The 22,056-nt window shown below is 55.7% G+C and overlaps 1 long non-coding RNA gene across 2 annotated transcripts; it reads left to right on the top strand.

The window, feature by feature from the left end:
• Positions 1–481: 481 nt before the first annotated feature.
• Positions 482–16,081, top strand: LOC112914761 (uncharacterized). Of its 2 annotated transcripts, none has more exons than XR_003233929.2 (3): positions 482–704; positions 9,186–9,278; positions 15,530–16,081. It is a non-coding gene; the product is annotated as an uncharacterized lncRNA (long non-coding RNA). The 2 variants fall into 2 exon arrangements; XR_003233930.2 differs by lacking the exon at positions 482–704 and adding an exon at positions 1,800–1,984.
• The last annotated feature ends 5,975 nt before the right edge of the window (positions 16,082–22,056 follow it).

Raw genomic sequence — 22,056 nt, 5'->3', positions numbered from 1 at the left:
GCAGGGCTGCCCCCAAGGCAGTCTTGGATCCATGGGATACGGCGCCACAGCCCTCCTGCACTGATGGGCCAGGCCCCGGGAGCCAGGCGTGGGCTGTGTGGAGCTGGACAGGTACCTGTGCCTTGGGTCTGGGCATTTCTCGCCAGGGGCTCGGCCCGTGTTAAAGACGGTGCTTCGTCTAGGCTGGGCAGGTGCAAAAGGAAATGGGATTCAGCCTCTCGAGGCTGGAGTCCAGCAGCCCTGAGGGCTCCCCTGGGCTTTACTACCTGCCAAAGGCACGCCCTTGCGCGGGGTGGGGGGTGGGGGGGGTGTTCCCCTCTGCTCCGGTGTGTGTGTGTGGGGGGGACCCAAGCGCTGCCCCAAGCTGGTGCCTTCATTTCACAGCTTTCAGGTTTCAGGGGAAAGGGCCGCTCCTTCAGAAGCAGCTTTCTCTGAGCACCCAGCCTGGGTTAGCTCCGCAGGCACCATCCCATCACTTCGCCTTGCTTTCTGTTCAAGTCGTTCTCTGCTCGCTTCCTGCGTGTGCGCTGCCCCCTTCACTAAAGCCCCACTTGGTGGCAGAGGCAGCGTCTGTCTGGCTCCCGCTGGATCCCCAGAGCCGAAAACAGCGCTGCCCACAGAAGCTCTTTGGAGAAGGAAGAGCGCCCTCTGAAGCTGCTTCCTCACCTGTGAAATGGGGACGTGGCTACTGTGCAGGCCCGGAGGTTGGGGGGACTTAGAGCCTGGGCTCCCGGAGCGCTCCGAGCCCGCCCTCGCCCTCGTGGGGGGGGGGGGGGAATGGGGGATGGATGGGGGATGGGGTGGGGGATAGGAGGTGGGGGATGGATGGGGGATGGGGTGGGGGATAGGAGGTGGGGGATGGATGGGGGATAGGGGATGGGAGGTGGGGGGATGGATGGGGGATGGGGTGGGGGATAGGAGGTGGGGGATGGATGGGGGATAGGGGATGGGAGGTGGGGGGATGGATGGGGGATAGGGGATGGGAGGTGGGGGGATGGATGGGGGATGGGGTGGGGGATAGGAGGTGGGGGATGGATGGGGGATAGGGGATGGGAGGTGGGGGGATGGATGGGGGATGGGGGTGGGGGATGGATTGGGGGATGGGGTGGGGGATGGATGGGGGTGGGGGTGCGGGCGCGGTCACGGCGCGCCCCCCGCCGTCCGGCCGTCCGCGTAGCCCGCGTCGTGGCCACCGCGGTCGCAGGCGGGTCCCGCGCTCCAGCCGGCGCCCGGGCCCGAGGACGGGCTGCGGGGGTGGAGGGCGCCCGCCGACCCGCCGACCCGCCGACCCGCCGACCCGCGGACCCGCCGACCCGCCGCGGGCCCCGCTCCTTCCCAGGCGCCCCCGCGCCGCCGGCGCTTTGAAGTCCCAATCCGGCAAATAGAGTCAATCAATTATGAAGGGAACAATCTGGCGGCCCCTCGGGGAGCGGCGGCCGAGCGATCCCGGGGGATTAGGCCGCAAATCGCGCTGAGCCTCCCTAAGTGACAGCGAGAGAATCGCGCGCGGCGGCGGCGGCGGCGGCGGGAGCGGGAGGGAGCGCGGCCGCTAACCCGATTATGCAGATCCGCGGGGGGCGCGGATTAGGCCGCGGGGGCGGCTTCGCCCTAAGCCGCTCGGGGATTTGGGAAAAGTTTACTCGGGCGGAGGGGGCGGAGGGGGCGGAGGGGGCGGGCCTCCCCCGGCGGGCGGCCGCGCGGCTCCCAGCGGGGCGAGCGGAGGCGGGTCGGCGGGGCCGGGGCGGGGCCGGGGCGGGCCCGGGGGGGCCGGGCGGGGCCGGGGCGGGGCGTGCGCCGCTCGGACGCACCGCGGCCGCCCCTCTGCAGGCGCAGTACACGCGCACGCACGCCGAGTCGCGCACCACGGCCCGCGGGGACCCGAGGCGCACAGCCCCCGCCGCCCCCTCCCAAGCGCCCGGGACAGTGGAGAACACGCGGAGGCAGGTGCGCCCACGCGCCCACGCGCCCACGCCCAGCACCACACGTAAGCCAGGCCCGCCGTCGCTCACCCAGGCGTGCAACACGCGGGCTCCCGGTCACCCTCACAGACACACAGGCGGACCCTCTACCGCTCAGACAGACACACATTCCTACATTCAGATGCGGCGCCTCCTGTGATCCTAGTGGAAGCCCCCCCCCCCCCAGGACTATGACGTCAGCGACACTGTGGCCCGGGCAGAGATGTGGCCAGGTGCACAGCCTCGCAGGACCTCCCCCACCCTTTCCCTCGGAAGGACCCTAAAGACAAGTGCGTGCTACTGTCTGTGAATATGTGTGTGCTTGAGTGTGAGCCTGCCAGGAGAGCCCATATCTCCTGAGTCTGCACTTACTCTTGGGCTTTTGCAATGGGGCCTTCTCAGGGCAGGCGGGCAGGAGGGAGGGAGGTACGGGCTGGGAGATAGGCTGGTTCCCCTTGACTACTCTGGCTAGTGAGGGGCAGAGGTGCTGGCATTCTCTCTGCAGGCTGGGCGTCCAAGACTTTCCTCGCCAGGTCCTCTGGGCCTACTGCTTCCTTGAGGTGCAGTCAGGGAGGTGGTTGCAGAGAGGGTGGTAGCTTCCCCTTCTCCATCTGGGAAAAGCACAGAACCCAGCTACAAGCCAACCACAGGCAAGATGTCAGGAAAGCCCCACTCTCTTTTTATCTGTAAAATGTTCCATATGTGTGATCAGTGTGTGTCCAGGGAATATATGTGCTTTGATGCTCTGTGATGTTCATAGTCTTTGTGTATGTCTGGGGTACTATGTCTGCTTTTGGACAGTGTGTATTCATGGTCACTGGTTTGTGTATTCCTAGCCTCACACCCCTCACACAATATCACAGCCACACATAATAACTGTAGACACAGAAGGTGCTCATCCCACACACACAAAATGACCGTGAACATACACTTTAACACACACACACACGCACACACACACACACACTGAGCTTCTGAGAGAGGCCAATCCTTTGCATGCACAGACAGTAAACACTAAATGGAGTTGCCTTCTCAGTTCTCACAACTGCTGCCTAGGCGGCAGAGGGCAATCACCATGGCATGGAGGGCATCGCACTCCATGCCCTAGGCAGTGATAGAGTGACCCTGTGGCTGACTCAATCAGCTAATGAGTCTTCAAGCAGAACACTGGCTGCTGCCCCCACCCCTGTGCTGTAGGCACATGTGTGACTCCGTGCCCATCGCACACACCATTGTTATCATTGGGAAGAGCATATGTGTGTGTGGCCGGGCGGGGAGGGGAGAACCTTGCCCTCAGAATCTGGGATCCACCTGGAGATCTGGGCTGACCCCTGGATCCCATTCAGTCGAGGGAGAGGGGATTCTGTGGTAGGATGAAGATGTGCTCTGGTATTTCAGGCCACTGGGGATGGTAGGAGGATATTCCCCTCCCTGGGCCTGAGTCCCTCACTGGCCTTCCCTCCCTGATCTAGCCTTTCTGGTCCTGAACCCATTGGAGGAAAGGCTAGAAGACCCTGAAGAAGAAATCTCCTGAGCATCTCTGACCCACTGGGCAGGACCTGCCAGCAGGCCTGGCACCAAACCCCTGCTGAGGTGCCCAGGTGGGGGTGCATGTGGCAATCAGACCCAATTTCATGCTCAAGAAGGATTCCTCTGGCTGCCTATGGGGCAGATCCGATTCCTCGGCTGCAGGGAGGGCTTGGTCAGAAATAATCAGCAACCAGGCTGTAGGGATGGGCCTCCTAGGTAGGATCCCACCTCAGGAGTACACAAGGGGGAGGCCTGCCTGTAGGACTAAAGAAAATGAGGATAGGAAAAAGCCTCCCCATCTGGACACACCTAGGGGGCCTCCAGGTGTGGGCTCAGAGGACCTCAGTGGTCCTCAGCTGGGCTGGGCCTTCCTTCCCCGCCAGCCTGTCCTGATCCATATCCTGCTGCATCGCTTAATATACGTGTATCCTTGGATAAGGTACTTAACCTTTGTAGGCCTAGGGCCCAACTTTAAAATGGGGATAAAATAATACCTTCCTCATAGGATACATATAAAGAAAATGTAAGGCATGTAGCAGGGTGGCTGGTCGATAGTAGGTACCCAAGCTGTGAGCACTGTGTTACTACTATTATTTTCAGAAGAGCAGACTGCAGAAGGACTCTAACAGCCAATGGTGTCTTGACATACCACCCCCATCCCCACCCCTGAACCCCAAACAGGAGGGAGGCTGGGGAGAAGGGACACATGGGGACCACTACAATTCCTCCCGCCCCCACTCAGGCTTATCACCTAGGAGAGCACAGAGGGGATGGGAGCCAGTCTGGGCAGCCTGCCCTGAGGGGAAGGGAGCCTAGCTACCCCCTTCCAGCCCAAGTACACGTCTGAGGAGTGGATGGGGAGAGGAGAAGCCAATCTGAAGTGGCTTAGCGGCTCAGTTGTTTCAGGCCAGAAGCCATTACCTTCCCGGAGAGAGAAGCCCATGGCCCATCTGAGGCTAGGGGCAGGGGCTAGTGGAGTACAGATTAGAATGAGACTCCAGCTCCGCCTGAGGCCTCCTTGCTCCCCCCCCTTCCCTTTCTCTGACCAGGTGAAGAGGCCAAGCCCAGCAGGCTCTTCTCCAGCCTGGGCATGGGTGGGCAAGTGGTCTCTGCCCACACCACCACCATAATTGATCGCACCTACTGGGTGCTAGGCCCCCAAGCATCTCCTGTTTACTTTGTGCCTTTGCCACAGCTGGACCCCAGCAGGGGCCTTTTCAAGAAAGTCATCCAATTATCTAGCCTGGGGGGCAAGACTTGGTAGTGGGAATCAGAGGATTTCCATATAGGGGGGTGCTGGGGTGGCTGCCTGCCGGGTGTGCACAGCAAGCATGCTGTTTTACGAAGATGCCCTCCTATCTAGGTGGATCGGCATCGCTGGTGATGAAGGCGAGAGCTAAAGCCACCAAGCCACTAAGGCACCACCCTGGGTTCAAGCTCAGGGAAAGCACTTGTCTACCAAATCCCAGGCCCAGAAGCCACTCGAATTCAAGGTGGCGATCTTTTGAGTCACCCCCAACGTGGGTAAAGGGGGGCAGAGGCGAGCTTAAACCCTGGGTTTGGGCTGTGTGCCCATTCTTACCCAGGACTGGGGTTGTATACAGCAGATTCTTCAGCAGCCTGCATCCAGAGCATCCTGGGGAGGACATCTTTTGCCTCTTCAGTAAGAGCCTCCCTCACCTTCGCCAGGTGCTGTGGAGCCTCTGAGTTGGGCCCGAACAGGTGCTCCTCCCAACTGATGCCACTGAGCCTTCTTCTACCTCATGCGCCTCCAGCTCCTATCCCCTGCCTCTGCTGCTCTTGGTCTCTCTGTTTCTATTTCTATCTCGCAGGGGCTCCTTGTTTCTGACTCTATCTCTCCATGAGCCTGTGAATCTGTATTTGAGTCTTTGTCTGATTCTGTATCTCTATCTGTATCTGCAACTCTCTCTCTCTGGCTCTTGCTTGTCTCTCTTTGCCTCTGCTTTCCTGTCTCTGAATCCTGGTGTTTCTCAGTCTGTGTCTCTCTATCCCTGTCTCCAGGCTTGTCTTTCACACTGGATAAGTCTCTATATGGCTCCAGGAGATCTTTATGGTCAGGTTCAAAGGTCACTGTAGCTCAAGAGCTGAATGGAGAGGGAAAGCTGGCTTGTTCTGAGGCTGGGAGACAGGGTGTCCTGGATGCTCAGTGTTCCCTCTGGGGGAGTTTTGTCCTCCAGAGTTTGCACTTGTACTCAGTCTGAGTCAGGTCAGAGATACTCTGAAAGTTTTAAAGGCTTAGCCTCCCACTTTAGACTATTTCAAGGGCAGGGCTTTGTCTCTATTCAGACAGGTAGCCAATCTTTCTGTAGGCTCCAGCTTCTCTTTTATGCCATGAGAATCAGTAGAGATGGCTTTTGGAGTAAACACAAAACAAACAAGCAAAACCCAGGTTCAAATTCTGGACCTGCTATGAATACACTCCGTGATAACGGGTAAGTTATTTGACTTCTCCCAGCCAGGGACATTCTCCTCATCAGTGGGGATACGAGCAGTGCCTATCTCTCCAGATTATGGTGAAGATAAAGTGAGATCATGACTAATACACTTGACAGAGCCTGATTCAAGAACTGGAAGTCATTTTTATTGGATTCCCCCATTTGCTTATAGAGCCCAACAGAAGCATAGGCCCATAGGATCTTCTGAATGAATACAGATTTTCTCGTTGTTCATTTCCCTACTTTCTTTCTGTCTTTCTCTGTCTCAGTGCTTGGACAGGATGGGTCATAAGAGCCACTTGAGCACCCTCTATGTACTCAGCCTTGATCCTTGCTCTACAGGTGGGGACAGGCTCTGTAAATCATAATGAGATCCAAATGTGGGGTTTGGCCCAGCAAGTTGGGATGGTCGTTGTGAAGTCTTAGGTTCTGAAAATAGTAAGACACTCTGAAAATTACAATGGGATCTGTAACAGCAATAGGCTCAGACATCAGGGAGGGGATGTGCTCTACAGATGGTAATGGGCTCTGTAAACATTGATGAGTTTGGCATACAATTTCAGGCTCTGCAGATAATGCTAGGCTCTGCAAACAATAATGGGCCTGGTGAATAGGAACAGGTTCTGCAAATGGTAATGGGCTTTGCGGATAGTGATGGGAGTGGCAAGTCATGAAAAAACTGAAGACTAGTTCTTACCTGTAGAGAATAAGGGGGGAACCTGTGGATCCCTAAAGAGCAAGACTCTGTCTCAGTACCACGGACAGCAAGATCCACCCGCTTCCAGGCTCCACTAGGCTCATCTGTCCATTGTTTTCATTGTGTGTTGATGTGTGTTGGGGTCAGGGATGGAGGTGGGGGGTGTCCTGGAGAAGAAATGGGACAAGGAGAGGAATGAGTCTGTGTCTCCACCCTCAAGCCTTCTAGTAGGCTGAGAAGACAGACTTCTAAGATGCCAAATGGAGGGGATTGTGTCTGTATTGACAAATCTGCTCTCAGCCAAGCTATTTGTGAGGTAGAAGATGTCTTTCCACATTAGAGGCTCTCAGAATGCTAAAAGGGTGTTTAAACCATACTGGGCCTCCTGGGGAAACTGAGAAGTCAGCTTTGCAAAGCACGTCTTGCCGGCTCCAGCTGACCTTAAATTCTGGCTGGTACCTGAATAGCTTTGTAGCAATTTAAATTTCTCTGTCTGTCTTTTCCAGGTCTGGCCATATTAACAGATCTGTATGTCAGGGAACATTCATACCTCTCGGAGCACAGGGCCTAGGGAGGGCAAAAGCAAGACTCTGTTCTGGGTAGGCTGTGAGTAACCATGCTGAGGAACCAGTAGGGGTTGAGACTGGCATGGGACGATGACCATGCAGGTGAGACAGCCATGGAGATGGCGGTGGTGGTAATGTGCTAATAGAGGTGGGGAGAGAGTAGGAGGTGTTGATAATTGTGGAGGTGACAGGGAAGTGATGGCGATGGCCAAAAGGTGGCAGTACTGTAGGCAAGGAAGTAAACCCCAGTGGGAGATAGCTTGGTAGAGAAGCTAAGAATTTGGCCTGCGTTTGACTTCTGGTTCTGACATTTGCTAGCTGTGTGACTATAGGCAAGTTATTTACCTTTTCTCTGCCTCAGTTTCCTTATCTATAAGATAGAGATAATAATAATCCCTACTTCATCAAGGGCTAAATGAGTTCACATGTAAAATACTACCCCCCCAAAACACACACACACACACACACACACACACACACACACACCATGTAAAATACTTAGAGCAGGGACACCTGGGTGGTTCAGTTGGTTAAACATCTGGCTTTGGCTCAGGTCAGGGTCCTGGGATCCAGCCCCATAGGCTCCCTGCTTCTCTCTCTTCCTTTACCCCTTCTCCCCATTCATGTGCTCTCTCTTGCTCTGCTCTCTCCCTCAAATAAATAAATAAAATCTTAAAAATAAAATAAAATAAAATACTTAGAGCAGCACCTGGCACGGGGTACTATGTCAGTGACAGCTGCCATTGCTCTTAAGGAAGGGGGGACAGTAATGATGAGGACAGAGATGGTGGCAGTGATGTTGATAATGGTGAGGGCACGGATGGTAAAAACAACCCTGCAGTTTATGGAGTGCTGACCACGTGCCCTGCTATTGGAAGCACTTTGCATGTAGTAACTTGAATCCTCTTAACCCTATGAGGTGGCTAATAACCCCATTTAAAAGGTGATAAAACACCTTTAGGCACAGAAGTGTTGAAATACCTGATGGAAGGTACACAGCTGGTAATTAGAGGAGCTCCAGAGCTATGCCCTTGACTCCTTGCTGGCTGGAGACCCCGGCAGACTTGGGGATAGCAAGGGTGAGTGCTGGGGGCGTGGGAAGGATGGTGATGGAGGGAGCTCAGCATTGGTAATGGTGACAACAGAAGTGATGACAGCCCAGCCGTGGTGGGGGAGGGGGGTGCGGGGGGGGGGCAGTGAGGTCCTGCTCCAAGAACACCCCCTGGCCAAGCTCCCAGCAGGGCTCAGGGCTCCCAGGCAGTGAGATGGGTTAGGAACCCACAGTTTCGGTGGCTGAGAAGAGAAGGGGTGGGCTGCGGCTTTCCATTTCTCCACGGTCCCATCCTTCTGGGACTTGGCCTCCTTGGATCCGGATCTGGGAACTACCCAGCCCAAGCTACCTACCCCCTCCAGGAACTGGCAGCACTAATGGCAGGGGCGAGCCACCCAGCCCATCCTAGAACTCTCCCGTTTGTGGCTGCGAGGGGGAAGCCTTAATAGAGACTCGGCCTATGCGCCGCTGCTCTCCGCCTGCCATCCCGTCCCTATTATCAGCACCATCAGCGGCGGCAAATGACACTCTCGGAATCTTGACTCCAATCTGATGCGTGGTCCCCGGGGCCGCGGAGCGGCGCAGGCCAGCCAGGCTGGGGGGCTGGGGAGGGGCTGCGCGGTAATAGGATGTGGCTGAGGATGGTCTATTAGCAGCACTGCTGATGAGCCCCCTTCCCAGCCCCTGGGGTCCCCATCCCTGCTCAGCCAGGCACCAAAGAAGCCTGGGGGGCGGGGGGGCGAGGTGGGAGGCTGCTGGGGGTTTGGCTGGGCCATCTTTAAGCCTGGACACCAGGCTCCCTTGGGAGCTTGTGGGTGGGGAAAGGGAAGTTGGAGAAATGAGGCCACTCAGACAGTGTCTTAGACCATGTGTCTGGGGAGGAGAAGAGTTGGTCTGAAGGTGGATGATCTTTCCTTTTCAACCTAGGAGTGTCCCAGGGCCCAGGGTTTGGAGGGAGCCTCAAGAAGCATCCCATCCAGCCTTCCTTCTACAGAATCTTCTTGAACTCTCCCAGGCATGGTAAGCTCAGCATCTCCCCAGCCCCCTTGTTGCTTTAGTGCTCCCTTATTTGGGATCCTGATTGGCTTTTCTTGGTACCTGAGGTCCCCTAAGAAGCAGTCACCTCACGACCAAGACAACCTCACGGGATTTGGGGACAGAAGATCTGTATCAAGTCTGCTCACCTGGTTCTCACCCCTCTCCATGGCCATAGATCTTCTGGCCTTTATGTATCGTGTGTGTGTGAAGGTTCTAAGAGGCTGGGAGCCCGATGGCTGGACCCGTTCCTGGGCCCCTGAGAGGCAGGGGAGGTAGTGGGCAGAGCCCTGGGAGGGTGCAGGACACCCAAGTCCTAGCCTGGCTTGTCTGCCAGGTGACCATGGGGGAGTTACACTTGCTCACCCAGCCTCCTCCCCGCATCTCCACCTCCAAGGGCCCTTCCTGACAAAGGGAAATAATGAACCTGGCTTCTCTCAGGTGGCTGGGCAGATAAATGCTTTGGGAGGCAGAAATCATGAATTTGGCACTGGACAATCTGAGAGTAGGGTCTAACTAATACCCCCTCCACCCACACATACACAGCACTAAGCAGGTGGAGGAAGATGAGGCTAAGAGCAGAAAGTGAACTTGCCCTCTCACTTCCTTGGCCTAGCTGTCAGTGTGGGGTGCACCACGAAGAGGTCTTTTCTGCCCTAAGGGTACCTGGCAGACTAGAAGCCTGAGCACCCCTGCCTCTATCCCAGCTGGACAGGGCTCCCTCTGGGCTTTGAAATGGGAGAGAGAGGCTGAACCCAGCTGAAAAAGGATCCCTGGGTCCAGCAGAGGTGGAGGAGTGGGAAGGAGAGGAGCCCAGGTCCTGGCTCACAACCACAGGTCTTCCCCTCCCCCCAGGCCTGGGCTTCCGACCACAGCACTGAGCTCAATCTGTTCTGCCCAGTGCCCCTGCCATGCCCCACAGTCCAGAGGCCACAGACATCCTGGCTGTTTGCCTCTGCTGCGTGCCTGCCCTCAGTGCCCCAGCAGAGGCCTGGCCATCAGTCACAGGGCTGGCTGGACACACGGTTGGATGTGGCCCAGCAGATGGCAGGCGGCAGGGGGCACTTGACTCCTGCTCATGAGCCCTTGGTGGCCTCTTTTCACTCTGCATCTTTCCTGCCCCCTTTGCTCTTCCCCAGCTCACCTGTGTCCTCACCTGTACATTGCTCTCCTTTTCTCATCACCTGTGCCCATCTCACCTGTCTTCTCACCTGTGCCCCTCTGATCTGCCCCCCTCTCTCCTCCCTCCTCAGACTCCTCTCCCTTCCCCTCCTCCCCAGTCAGTCACCTCCTCTCTTTGCCATTCTCCTGTTAGTCTCCCTCAGCCCCTTAGGGACCCAAAAGCCAAGATTCAGCCTATGGAACTCCATCTCCCTAACAACTGCTCCTATAGCCAGGCTATTGCCTTCTCCAGGTGGCTGCCAGTGGGAAATTGGGAGCCCAAGCAGGACACGTTTTTTTGACTCAACCAAGGGCATCCAGAGGTGGGAGGTGAGAGGAAGAGGCCTTGGGTGATTGGGGCCCGGCAGGCAGCTACCAAAGGATCCTGGCTGGGGAGCCCTGGGGAGAGGGCGCAGTTCTGGAGGTCAGACAGCAGGGGGCGCCCAATCCTTGCTCTAGTCTCAGAACCCACCGCGGGAGTCACTCAGAGCTAGAATGATCCAAAGACCTAAGTGTTGAGTACACTGTGGGTGGGAACCCTCAGAAAGGGGCCAGCTTTGTCCTGGTCTGAAGTTGGCCTTGTATTGTTAGCTTTTTAAAGAAACTTGACTGTTTCTTAGAATAACTACTCTATTTGAAATCCTGCAAGGATTGAACTTGGGGCCTCAGACCTCTGGGGAGAGGGAGGAGGAAGAGGTGCTGGCATTCCTTGGAGAGGGCCATCTCCCTGCCCTCCAGCCCCCTTAGGAGCACTTTCCTCTCATCTACAGGCAGTGTCCTCCCTCCCTGGACTTCACCCCTACATCAGCTGGGGAGGCAGTAAGCGCACCTCAGGCCCACGGTGTCCCCAACGGACCTGTCTGGTGCTCAGCGGTGCAGAAGCGAGGGAGGGGCTGGGTGGGTAGACCATCCCTGTGTAGCAGTGCGGCTGTGTCTGTGACATTTTAATATATAATGTGTGCATGTGAGTGCACAGGTGTATGTGTGTGTGAGAGAGAGAGAGAGGAGAGAGAGAGAGAGAGAGAGAGAGAGAGAGAGAGAGAGAGAGAAGCACACCAAGGTTCCTTAGGTTCTTTGCTCAGTGAAACCTCTGCCAGGTGCTGTGGTGCATCCCCCACCCCCACACTCCTTCAAGAACGGCCTGAATCTGGGTGTGGGGTCAAAGCAAGTGTGAGTGACATTGACTCCAGCTGCATGGAGAGGCCTCTTGGGACCTGCACCACCATCCTCTTTGTCCTCCCTACCTAAAAGCCCACATAAGTTTAGGAGGGAAGGCCCAGCCTCAGGACTTGAATAATATCATAATAATTATGGCTCTGGGTGGGGCAGCATGAAGGGCCTAGAAATGGCTTGGAGAGGACCCAGGCATCTAGAGACAGGGGGTGCCAGAGCAGACTTCCTGAAGGGGGCTCAGCCTGATGGCGAGGGGTCTTTTAGACAGCCCTGCGAGCTGGCAGGCAGGAGGGGTGGGCTGGCACAGTCATTTCAGGACCCAGAGACACCTTTCTAGGCCTCCCATTATGCTGGGAACTGGAACTGAGCTCCTCGGTGTAACACCCCCTCCGCCCTAAGCAGGCCATGGGAGGTTGGTAAATATCGTAATCAGATTAGTGGAGTGGAGGCGGCGGAGGCTATGGTGGGAAAATGCTTCGGGCTGGCCAGGCCCCCACCCCTCTCCTGGGAATGCAGCCCTCTTGCCTTGCCCTGTCCCTCCGCGAGGGCCCCAAAGTCACCCTGGCTCTTCAGTGGTCTCTGCTGGCCCCAGGTGATCCCACCTGGCACCTGGCTCTCCCTGGATCTGGTGGAGATTTTGGAGTCCTCGGGGAGAGATGGAGCAGCAGAGAGCCCGGCCCTGCTGACACCCCCTGCCCCAGGGAAGCTGGTCCTCTGGGCCGCTCCCTCAGCCAGCAGGGCCCCTGCCCTTTCTTCTGGCCACCACAACGATGTGCTTACCTGTGAGCCTGGGCTGACGCCAGGATCCCAGGGTGATCTTGGCTGGAGGGGGTGTCTGGTGGGAGGCGCAGGGGTTCATCAAGGTTGAGTCAGAGTCACTTCCCTCTTCAGTCTTCTCCATGGCCAAGCTGAGGACTGGTCAGATGGAGTGGAATGGGGCAGAGAGCCAGGCACACCGGGGAAATGGCAGGGGCATCAGGTCAGACAGGGGGTTGGGCAGGGCTGGGAGATCTCTGAGGCAGGAGTGGGGGTCTCGGGGGAAGAGAGCAGGAGGAAGAGAGCCAGAGGGCCCTGAGGCTGGGGAGTTAGGGGCTGGGGAGGAGAGGTGGAGACATTGGGAGTCCGGGAGGTATTAGGGGACAGGGGATTGGGAGCTAAAGGATTCGAGCCTGGGATGCTGAGAAATGGGATACTGGGAGACTTGGATGCTAAAGTCAAGGAGCCACGTGTTGAGGGACCAGGGTTCCAAGACCTGAAAAGAGGGTAAGGTGTTCGGGGCTGAGGGACCACCCAGTGGAGCTGAGCTGGGACAGAAAAATAGAGGAGCACATTGTCACTGAGAGGGAGAGGAGTCCCCAGGTGGACAGGAGGAAGTGCCGAAGGTCCCCGGCCAGGCCTCCCACATCCCCCCATGGCCAAGATGGGGCCACTGGGGCAGTGGCAGGCCTTTCCTTTTCGGGCTGTCAGAGCGGGTTAGGCTCCAGGAATTGGTTCCCTGGATCATCTCCTGGGAGCCAGCCCCTCCTGGCAGCTTTGTTTGGCGAAAGCGCAGGGATTAGTGGGGCTGCCCCCACACCACCTCCCGGCCGCCAGCTCCTGGCGCTTTCATCCCTGAAGGTCGCTAAAGCCGCAGTACTTTGAGATTAGGCCCCACAAAGGGGCCCCTTGTGCTCCAGCCAAGCCTGGGGGGCAGGGAGGGGAGGGGGTCCCAAGAACTCGGCCTAGACTGAGCCCCTGAGACAAATCCTTCCCTTCCCCCCTGGAGCATCACGGAGGGTTCCCCTGGCCAAAGGCCGAAGACCCCTCCCATCTCTGCCCCCAGCTCAGAGACTGTCTCCAGTGGACCCTGGCAAGGGGACATTCAGGCCAGTTAGAGGTGACCCCCCGGCCTCATCAGCTCTGCCAGCATGTCAGCATCCACCTGTGGTCATCTCAGGCTAGAGCTGAAGGGGGTGGAGGGCAAGGAGGGGTGGGGGTACCCAGGGTAAAGGTCAGAGTGAGTCTAGGACCACAGACTGAAAAAGGGCATCTGTCTAACCTGCCATACAGCAGATGGGGAGACCAGCCAGGGCTGGGGAGAGAAAGGGGCTTGTCCTGGGTCATTCCAAGTTACCGGCAGACCTGAGGCAGAGATGAGGTGAGCTCCCTCTTTTACCTGGTGTCTGAGCCCAGGTCAGGGGTCAGCAGGTGTTCCTCTGCACTGCTTTGTGCCTCTTGCACAGAACAGAGTGATATTTTTAAAATGCGGGGTCCCGCATAAAGTTGCCAGCCATTAATTTTGCCATATGAGGTCCCTGAAGGAAAGTTACCAACTGTTCTCAGTCTCATTTCATAAAAGAAAGGATATCGGAACATCAAAAAAGTTGAAAAGACATCATATCAGAATGGAGAGGATAGAGCTTCATATTGAATAGGTGTAGCTTTTTGCACAACTTCCTCTAAAATTTTTACTTTTTTTTTTAATTTTACTTTTCTCTTGTTTGGGCAAACCATCTTAGGACTCCTGGACCAGGTGCACATGGAGAGGGTACCTGCCCCAAGGGGCTGGGTTGTGTCCAGGACCCAGGCCTGCCTACCTCTCAAGGGCCAGGGGCAGGTGGGGGCGCTAGTTGCTTCATGTCTCACCCTGGGGAGGTGGAGCCAAGGGCCAGTGGGACTGGGCTGCTTCTCTGTTCGGTGAGAGCAGGCTTCACCTTGTCCCCCTCATCACCAAGGAGACCTAGGAAGAGGAGGGGGAGGGAGCAGGCCTGACCGCGGGTCGATAGAAGAAAATTTCTTCCTGTCTTCTTGCTCATAAAATGTTTGTGGCCAACATATTGCACAACATTCCCAGAGAGGCCACAAAAGGCAGAGCTGGGCTGGCAGGGTCAAATGGAGCTCATGGAGCCCAGCCTGTCTGCTTAGCCCTCCACCAGGCCTGCCTGAGGGGATCAGGACAGGGAGGGGCCCAGGGGCACTGGAGCGCTGGTGGTGGCTATATGGGCTTAGCTTGAGGAACATCAAAGATGTTCGATAAATTCCTTGTGAGAAATTGTCCACAGGGAGGGATCCGCCAATGAGAGGTAGGAACTGATGGTATCAGCTGAAACTCATGTGGGATTTATAACATACCAGGTACTGTGCTGTGAACTCATGTAACCCTTATGACAACCCTAGGAGGTAAGTGCTATTATTTCCCCCATTTTACATATAAGAACACTGAGGCACAGAGGTTGGGTGACTTGCCCACAGTCACACAGCTAGTCTGGCTCCATGGCCATGCTTGGAATTACTGTGCAATTATACTGTTATACTGTGGCCCTGAGCAAGGGTTACCTCTGTGTGTCCACCATCACCTGGCCATGCCTTCCTCACCTCGGGATGCTCCATGGTTTTCCTGGGGTTTGTTTGGAAGCATCAAGAGATGCTTGCCATTTTGCAGACCCTGGGTAGAATGGAAGCATCCTCTTGCTTAGTTGTGGTAGTTTAAGAAATATGTCCACAGGGATGCCTGGGTGGCCCAGCGGTTGAGAGTTTGCCTTTGGTTCTGGGTGTGATCCTGGAGTCCTGGGATCGAGTCCCACACCGAGCTTCCTGCATGGAGCCTGCTTCTCCCTCTGCCTGTGTCTCTGCCCTTCTCTCTCTCTCTCTCTCTCTCTCTCTCTGTGTGTGTGTGTGTGTGTGTGTTTCTCATGAATAAATAAATAAAATCTTTTTAAAAAAAGAAATAATGTTCCCAGATTCTTTGATACTTCTTCCTTTGAGTGGTGGAAGTTCACTGTCCTCTCCTTGAGTGTGGGTTGGACTCAGTGACTTGCTTACCAAGACAAGAACATAGCGGAAGTGATGGGATGTCACTTTTGAGATTAGGTATAAAAGATTACAGCCTCTATTTTGACCTCTCTCGCTCTCTCATATTCCAGCCACCATTTAATAAGAAAGAAGTCCAGGCTACCTTGCTGAAGAGCCTGCATGGAGGAGAACTGAGGCACCGCAGCTGACAGCCAGCACCAAATGCCAGCCATGCCAAGAAGCCCTCTTGGAAGAGATCCTCCAGCCCCAGTCAAGACTTCAGAGGGTGTAGCCCAACCAATACAACTGCCACCCAAAAGAGATCCCCAGGCCAGAACCAGCTAAGCTGCTCCTGGATTCCTGCCCCTCAGAAACTGTGATATAATATAGGTGTCCTTCGCTTTATTGAGCTTTGCTTTATTTCAGTTTGTCGATACTCTGTTCTTTTTATGAATTGAAGGATTGTGGCAACCCTGCATCAAGCAGGTCTATCAATGCCATTTTTTTTCAACAGCATTTGCTCACTTCATGTCTGTGGCACACTTTGGTAATTCTTACAAGATTCCAAATCTTTTTGTCATTATTATATTTCTTAGCGTGGTCTGTGATCAGTGAGTGTGACCTGCTGAAAGCTCAGATGATCACTGGCATTTTTTAGCAATAAAGTATTTTTAATAAGGATATGTACATTGTTTTTTATTTTTTAAAGATTTTATTTATTTATTCATGACAGATAGATAGATAGATAGAGAGAGAGAGAGAGAGAGAGAGAGAGAGAGGCAGAGACACAGGCAGAGGGAGAAGCAGGCTCCACGCAGGGAGCCCGATGTGGGACTTGATCCCAGGTCTCCAGGATCACACCCCGGGCTGAAGGCGGCGCTAAACCGCTGGGCCACCGGGGCTGCCCTATTTTTATGTTTTTAGAAGATTTTATTTATTTATAAATAATCACACAGAGAGAGGCAGAGACATAGGCAGAGGGAGAAGCAGGCTCCCCTCAGGGAGCCTGAGATGCGGGACTTGATCCCATGCCCTGAACCAAAGGCAGATGTTCAACTACTGAGCCGCCCAGGTGTCCCTGTACATTGTTTTTTAGATATAATGCTACTACTCACTTAACAGACTACAATATAGTAAAAACATAACTTTTATATGCACCAGGAAACCCAAAATTCGTTTGACTTGCTTCATTGAGATATTTGTTCTATTGTGGTGGTCTGGAACTAAACTTGCAAAATATCCCTGAGGTGTGCCTGTAAATTGTTTGTTTTAAGCCACCTAAGTTTAGGAGTCCTCTGTTATGCAACGACGGAGAACTGATACATTTGGCCAATCTCATGGTCTGGAATCTCCCCATTAGAGCTTCACCTATGGTTGGGTTAAGTCCCTGTCTCCTCCATGTCTACCCCCCAGTCCTGAGATAAGTAACAACTGCTAATGCCGATTTGCTGAATCAGTTAATGGTCCCAGGATGGTTAGGTGATGCCATTCTGGAAATGGCATGTGGCCACTTAATCATTCTGAACCCACCCAGGCTGGGGGTGGTCACCAATGAGCAGTTTTGACAGAATTATGTGACTTTACAGCTTTCTCATACAGTGGCTTCCAGACCCCCCAGCCTCACCCCCCACTTTAGTTGACAGCAAAGGTCCAGGGCAGTCATGGGGATGAGGCCCTGGGGAGAGCTGGATTGACTGGAGTCGGGCCCAGATTCCACAGATCCCATCTCTGGCTCTGACACTCCTGGCCTCTTTCCATTCCTTGCCCAGTAGTGGCCATAGCTGCATTCATGAGACCCACTGCCCCCCTTCAGCATCTTCCAACCTCTTTTCAGAGTCCCCATTCTCGGCTGGCCACCGACCCTGAGTCACCAGCTAGTGTGATGTGATCGTGCACATCTCAGGGCCATGGTGCACATATGTGAGTGTAAGATGTGAGGTGGGAAACATTTGTATGTGGACATATGCACTGGTGGCTTTCGTGAAGCATGCATTTGTGCAAATGTGCATTTGATTTGGGTTTCTGGGTGGAAAGGAATGTGTATGCTCTTATACTTCTGTGCATACCTGGGAGAGTGTGTGTATACATACCTGAGGATCCGAGGATCTGCACAATGGCTTTATAGGGGCCTGTGTGCTTCAGTCAGTGTGTCTGTGTTTACTGCAACTGGGATGTGTGGCTGTGTGTCTGGCTTTCCCGGGCCAGGTACCAGCACTAGAAGCGCCTGGACTGCGGTCCTTAAAGGGTTAAGGGAAACAGGAGCCGCCATAACTCTTAATCATAGCTTTGCAAGCTTAGCCAGTGCCCCTGTTGAAAAATGTTTCAAAAAGCAAAATAAATGATCTTTTAGTTACAGAAGTATTGATTTTGCCCACATCTAGTAATAAAGAGCAAGTCACCTGTAGCTAAAACTCTTGTAAAATATATTTTATACTCTAATAGTCTGCAGATAGAGTCACCCGCTGAGCACAGATGACAAATCTCCCCAGCGCGGCCTGCGCCCCCCATATTTCACGTCAGGGACGCAGTGGTGGCGCAGGCAGCGACATAGCTGGGTCTCCCTGCGGGTGAAGACACGGCCTAGTTGGCTACAGGAAAAGAAGAAAGTCAGGTTCCTGGCACATGGTCCATTCCCCTGCCCCCACCTGGGCACTCAGCACCAACCTGGGTCATGGTAGAGGTTCAAGACCTCCTGTCCTTCAGAGAGAGTGCCCCTCCTCTATCCAAATCCCTTAGAAGGGGCGCCACGACCCCCCCACCCCAGCTCTCAGAGCCTGGCCACATCTCTCCTCTCTGTATTACCCAGCTACAGAGGCTGACAGTGTGGAAATGTTGAGGATCTAGGAGAAGAGTCAACAATGGGGTGGGGGCTCCTTCCTGGTTTGAAGCCAGCTACCCTAGGTATGCACTGACATGTCCACACATATGCCACTTGCTGCCCACCCCCAGGCCTCCATGTACACTCAAAAAGACACACTTGGCCCCCAGTGCATACGTATATCCAGAGGGACACACTTGACATCCCCCCCACCTGCACAAGTATACACCACTTGGCTTTATCGGTACAAGACACACACCCAGCAGCTCACCTAGGACACATCCAGTCCCTTCATGGGGATCTGCCATATGTCTAAAGAACCACATCCACCCTACCCAGAGGATTTTTAAAAAGGAAGATTTCTGTCTGAAATGATCAAATAGTCACTTTGCTTTTGGGGCCTGAATATGTGGCATGTTCTTCTCTCATTATCTTTTATACATAGATAAATCTGGCCAAACACACCTCCTTTCATTTATAGCTCTCCCCACCCCTCCCTGCAGGTGGGAGAGGAGTTGCTTAAGAAGGGTGCCCAGATCTCCTCGCCTCCTTTACTTCCAGAGGGGGTGCATCCAGAGATGAAGCCGAGGCCTGGGAGGCCACACACCTGGTTCCAGTCCCTCTTCTGCACTGACCTGCTGTGTGGCCCTGAATTTCTCTGAGCCTCTGTTTGGATAGGGACCAACATTTTCCTCTGGCATTTATGGCCTCCCCTCAGAGAAAGGCCACATAACTCACCATCAAGGTCCCTTATCAAGGTACTATTGGAGAAGTCAGAGTGCCCTCCCACCTCCACAGTTAACCAGCTGCCTTGGGCCACCCGGATCCCCACAGTTAGGTTACTTGAGGGCAAAAGTGGTGGGAGGAAATTCAAAAGCAGGGTAGGGGAGACCCCTTTCCTCCCAAAGCTGGTAATTAATAGGGTTTTCCAATCCCTGATGGTAGGGGGATAGGTAGAGGGGGTGAGGAGGGCGCAGAGAAGTGGGGGGGGGAACCCTCTGGGAGTAAGAAGGTGGGAGTTAATTCAGGTAGTGTTGAGAATAAGGCTGAGACACGGTGGGAAGGGGCCAGGTGTGGTGGGGGGTTGGGGGGCGGCTGGGGACGTGGGGGAAGGGGGTAGGAAGGCGGGGGGAACAGGTAGGGACCCCCAGCTAGGGGAGGCAGGAACGCAGGCAGCCAGCAGGGTGAGTGCGTGTTGCGGGGGGCTGACTTTGGGGTGGTCGGAGAGCCGGGAATTCGCAGGGGCATCCGAGCGGCGAGGGGCAGTGGGCATCGTAGGGAGCGGACGCAGGTAGCCGCCCGCGCAGGGCTGGAGCGGGGGGAGGGCTCTTTAAGCGGCGGCCGCGCTAATAACCTGTCCAGGAGATGGCTCGTGGCAAATTGCTTTGTTAGTCTTGTCAGCGCGGCCGGGGCCGCCGTCAGCGCGCGCCATGGATCAAGATGATGAATCGCCGCGGACCGCGCAGATGCGGGCGGCCCGCGGCCCTGCCCGGGGGTGGGGGCGGGGGCGGGGGCGGGGGGCCGGGGTGGGGGGGCGGGCGGAGGCCGCGGGGGGCCCGGCCGCCGCCTTCGACTCTCGAATTAGCTCTAAGCCGCGGGCCACGGCCACTGCCCCGGGGAGCGCCGGCCGTGGGGGCGGGGGGGGGCCGGCGCCCCCAATGCGGAGCCAGGACTGGGGGCCCGACTCGCGTCTCATCGGGACGCGGGGGACAGTGGGGTTCCGCGAAGGAGCGGGGAGGGGCACGGCCGCAAGTCTGCGGGGAGAGCCTCTTCCATGGGGCCGGGGTTCGGGCCGCTCGAGGGTCTGGGGCGCCCACCGAGCGGCCTCTTGGGGCATCTGCCCCCTTCCCTCTGGCGCTGTGAGGGGCCGAGGAGGCCAGAGTCCTCCTTGAGGGTGCATGTGGGGGCGGCGGGGAAGGGGTTGGTGCGGCATCGCTGCTCTAAACTGGGCCCAGAGCTGGGACTTTGGGGAACCTCGGACCCTCACTTCCCAGACCTTTCTGCACAGGTGGCTGGGACCCCGTGGTCTCAGAGTCTCCAGGCCTAGCAGCACCCGGTTTTCTCCCAGGTCCCCAGTTAACCCATCCCTGCGCACCCACGGCCTGGGTCCAGTTTAGAAGCATCTGCCCCAACAGGCCGCGCAGCCCGCACAGGCACAGTGCGCATTCACATACCGTGTATTTAAGCCTGCGCGCACGTTATGCACAAATACAGGAGTGCGTACATGTAACTCCCATGCCCGAGACTCTCAGGGTAATGAATGCACACAAACATACTAGCGCATCCCGAAATGCACTGCTTCCCCCACTCCCAGCCCCAGCAACCCAGGAAAGTCTTTTGGGGGCGGGTCCCCAGCCAGTCTGGGGACGCCTTCCTTTTAAGCCCTTTGAAGGTGTCAGCCACAGCGGGGGGCGGGGAGGGTGGGAGGTTCCAGGGGCTGGCAGGGGAGAGAAGTCCTGAATCATTTCTACTTCTTAGCTCCTGTCTAGACGGTGGCACCTTTGGAATCATTTTGTTAAATCAGTAAAACCCACCCACCTTGTGGCTTGCCAAGCTCCCCATCACCCCAAGCCTTCCTAAAAGGACACCTTCCCTCTGCCCCTCCTCTCATTTTCCTCTCTTTCTGTCCCAGCCTGTGCCAGAGATTTTGTTCACCTCCCCCCTCCCTTCCCGGCCCCCCAGTCCTGTAAGAATCTACAATCAGCCTGGGGCCTAAACACTGTGTGGTGCAATGTCTCTGGAAGTACACGGGGGTGAGAATATATAGTGATGACCCCCATGCCGCTGTGCCCTTCTGTGAGGCCTGGTGTCCCTGCAGGGTAGTGGGGGATTCTCCAGGTGCCCGGGAACTCCAGTCTGTGGAGGCCCAGTGTGTACCATGAGGCTTGAGGCATACTGGCCACCCAGCCACCACCTCCAGACCTCTGGGACTGGGACAGCTGGAACAGGCCGAGGCGTGGGATAAGAGGGGTTTCCCCAGCCAGGCTCAGAGTCTGTGTGGCAGACAAGTTCCCCTCAAAGAGCAGGTGCCACCTGGGTGGCTCAGCGGTTTAGTGCCGCCTTCGGCCCAGGATATGACCCTGGAGACCCTGGATCGAGTCCTGCATCAGGTTCCCTGCATGGAGCCTGCTTTTCCCTCTGCTTGTGTCTCTGCCTCTCTCTCTGTTTCTCTCATGAATGAATAAATAAAATCTAAAAAAAAAAAAAAAAAAAAAAAAAAAAGAGCAGGTGCCTAGTTGGGCCCTATCCCCCATCATCTGCTCGCCCTGCTCCCCCTCTGCTCACTAGCAGAAACTCCACTATTTTCAACAGCCCTGCTCTGCAAGTCTGGGCCTGGTAAACCCTGACTGGGTTGGGGTCCCCACCCTTGCAGTCTGCTCCACCCTGTCCTCTCTGGGGTGAGGACTAGGGAGAGATGGGTTAGAGTTGGGTCTCTGGGCAAAGAAAGATGAACCCCTTCCTGCTGGGAAGGGAGTCTCAACTGAAGCCAAGCTTCCTCTTGGGGGGAGCGCCCTCAGTGCACCCTCCCCTGGTACCACCAAGCAGAGATGGTTTGGGGCAGGGAGGGATTCCACATCTGTGCTTCCATGGAAGGGACTTCAGTGACCCCTCCTCCATTTGTGCATCTCTAAATGGGATGCTCCATATGTGCACCTGTATTGAGGTTTCTGTGTGACTGAATAACCGTGTGCATGTGCAGGGGTTACAGTTTTCTCCAGGATGGTCTGTGCACATGTGTGTGGAGGGCAGCCAGGTGGGGGCGCAATGTCCTTCCCACCATTTCTCCTGCTTGTGAAGCCCCTGGCCAAAGTCTGGATAATTTAAGCCAAAGAGACAGGC

The sequence above is a fragment of the Vulpes vulpes genome, chromosome 10, assembly GCF_048418805.1.
Source record: "Vulpes vulpes isolate BD-2025 chromosome 10, VulVul3, whole genome shotgun sequence".
In the NCBI taxonomy this organism is placed as follows: domain Eukaryota; kingdom Metazoa; phylum Chordata; class Mammalia; order Carnivora; family Canidae; genus Vulpes; species Vulpes vulpes.
The sequence above is the reverse complement of the archived record's forward strand: the minus strand, read 5'-3'. Positions and strand labels throughout refer to the sequence as shown.